We start from the raw sequence: 2624 nt of genomic DNA, 5'->3' as shown, positions 1-2624 counted from the left end.
GGTGGAAGCAGGTAGTGATTCTATCCGGGCAGCGAGAGCTTGTAAAGTGGCAATCAGACCATTTAAAGTAGAGTTCAGTGTAGTCTGCATGTCTTGTTGTCCTTGTGCAAGAGAACGAAGCATCTCGTCATTTGATGAGGAAGTGGGATAAGTGATCTAAGGGACTTGTTGTTGGTTATACTGGGGTCCTTGTGACTGTCTTAGGTGAGAAGCTCTGTAAGGTTGGTTCTGATTCTGCTGTCTATTGTTGTTATTCCACCTCTGGTTTCCATTGTTGTCTCTGCCTCCTCTGTTATAGTTGTCCCTCCAGCCATGGTTAGAATTATCTCTCCAACTTTGGTTGGAGTTGTCCTGCCATCCTTGGTTATAGTTTCCTCCTTGGTTGTAGTTACCGCCTTGTTGATTGTATCCTTGATTCGGGCGATCATAGAAGTTATGAGTAGCTGCCACAGTGTTATCTACTTGGAGCTGCGGGTATTCATTAGTATAATGACTATAGTCAGCACAGATTCCACATACTCTTTGTGGAACTAGCTGTTGGCTTTGTTATGGTGTGGCAGGCTGAGCTTGTTGTTGTTGGTTCAACTGCATTTGCTTCAGTAGGTTGGTCATTTCACATATACTCTGTGTAAGAGCAGAAGTTTCAGTGCTGGAGGAAACCTCTGCAACCGCTTTTGAGTGGCTGCTCCTGTGGTAGTGATTCTTAGTAGAGTCAGCTAAGTCGCTGATCAGTTGACATGTTTCATCTGCGGTCTTGTACTTTTTTAGAGAACCATTACTAGCACCATCTAGTGTAGTTTTATCCCAAGGCTTCATGCCTTGAGTGAAATAGCTGATCAACACTAGCCTGTCAATCATATGATGGGGGCATGCGTCCAGAAGGTTCTTAAAACACTCCCAGTACTCATAGAGAGTTTCTGATTCACCTTGAACAATGCATGAGATCTCTTTCCTTAGTCTGTCTGTAACTTCAGCTGGAAAGTATTTTTCCAAAAATTCTCTCCTAAGCGTATCCTAGTTAGTAACAGTCGCTTCAGGTTGGGAGTAGTACCACTCCCTTGCCTTTCCCTCAAGAGAAAACAGGAAGGCAGTTAACAGAATATAAGCTTCATTCACACCATGACGCCTAACAGTAGAACAGGCTGTCTGGGAATCCCTTAGGTGCTTAATAGGCTCTTGAGCAGGTAAGCCATGAAACTTGGGCATCAAGCTGATTAATGCAGTTTTCAGCTCAAAATCTGTAGCCAGAGTTGGATGATGCACTTGATACTACTGCAGCATAAAATCTGGGGCTCCAGCTTCTTAGAGGGTAATCCTCCTAGGTGCTGCCATGTTATCTGCATGTGAATCAACTGAATCAGTAGTAAAGGAGCTTGTTTCACTCTCAGATGGCGGTTCAGATTCGCCCTCAGATGAGACTGGTGAATCGATAACAATCACTTCACCACCCTCAGAGGCTAACCGACGTCGAGCTCACCTAATACGAGAAATAGTTCTTTTAATTTCAGGATCGAATGCGGCTAAGCTCGGATCAGGCAATGAACGCGTCATTCAATGAAAGAAACATATAGCTCATGGTAATAAAATAAAAATAAAATATACAAATAAAATAAAAATATATACACTAATTAATAATTTAGCACACAATTGCAACTCCCCGGCAACAGCGCCAAAAATTGGTGCGTGGCAGAAGTTAGGCCAATTAAGAGATTATAATATAATAGAACAGCGTTGCGAGTATAGCACTTAACCAACTAAAATCCGCCTCACCAATTTAGAAGAGTGTCACAAAAATTTAGAATAGAAAAATACTGGGAGTATAAGTCCCAGGTCGTCTCCCAACGAGTTGCGAGAAAGGATGCTATTTTATTAATTACAAATTTCAACGAGAGTTTGAGAGTTGAATAATGAGCAATTAAATAATTGTAAATTAAAGCAATAAAAACTAAGAATGATTATTAATATTCTAGATAAAAAGCCTTGACTGGGGGAATGCTTAATTGGAAGTTCTATCCTTGTTGGGATCTCTTAAGTGTAGTATTAAAAAGGTTGTTATTTTCACTTAGTTAACCCTTACTAAATAAAGGAAAGTCAAGTGATTGAGCTAACTCTTATTCGCAAATCCTAGTCCTCCCCCTTGGGAAGGTCTAGCGTTGGTAAATACAGAACTAGCCAACAACTTCCAGTTAAATCAACACCTAAGCCTTCCAACTCAAGTGTCTCCTCCTAAGCAACCCCCATGTCAAGTATGGAGTCTACTCCATTGACATGAATATAACGCTCATAAAAATATAAGAAGAAGACATGATAATTTAAATAGGATCTCAAAATTAATTAAAAGTAAAAGTAAACCTTTGCATTAACAATTCATGAAAATAATCCACTTACTACTTTAAACAAGAATTAAAAATATAGAATAAATAAAAGGGTAAGTAAGGAAACAAACTAGAATAGTATCTTCAAGGGAGGTAATGCTTCTTCAATATCCAAAAGCAAAAGCAATAAACTGGGAATGTAAAGAGAACCTAGAGGAAGAGTAATTCACTCTAGATTCAGATCTAAAAACCTAAACCTATCCGAATGAGAATGTGTGAATGTATCTAAAATTGTGTTGTCTATTGTGT

At 39.4% G+C, this 2624-nt stretch overlaps 1 non-coding gene across 1 annotated transcript; it reads left to right on the top strand.

Annotated features, from left to right (window-relative positions):
• The first annotated feature begins 852 nt into the window (after nucleotides 1-852).
• Nucleotides 853-960, top strand: LOC112788652 (small nucleolar RNA R71). The gene has a single exon (XR_003196009.1). It is a non-coding gene; the product is annotated as a small nucleolar RNA R71 (small nucleolar RNA).
• Nucleotides 961-2624: the final 1664 nt, after the last annotated feature.

The sequence above is a fragment of the Arachis hypogaea genome, chromosome 20 (genome assembly GCF_003086295.3).
Source record: "Arachis hypogaea cultivar Tifrunner chromosome 20, arahy.Tifrunner.gnm2.J5K5, whole genome shotgun sequence".
Lineage (NCBI taxonomy): Eukaryota > Viridiplantae > Streptophyta > Magnoliopsida > Fabales > Fabaceae > Arachis > Arachis hypogaea.
The sequence above is the reverse complement of the archived record's forward strand: the minus strand, read 5'-3'. Positions and strand labels throughout refer to the sequence as shown.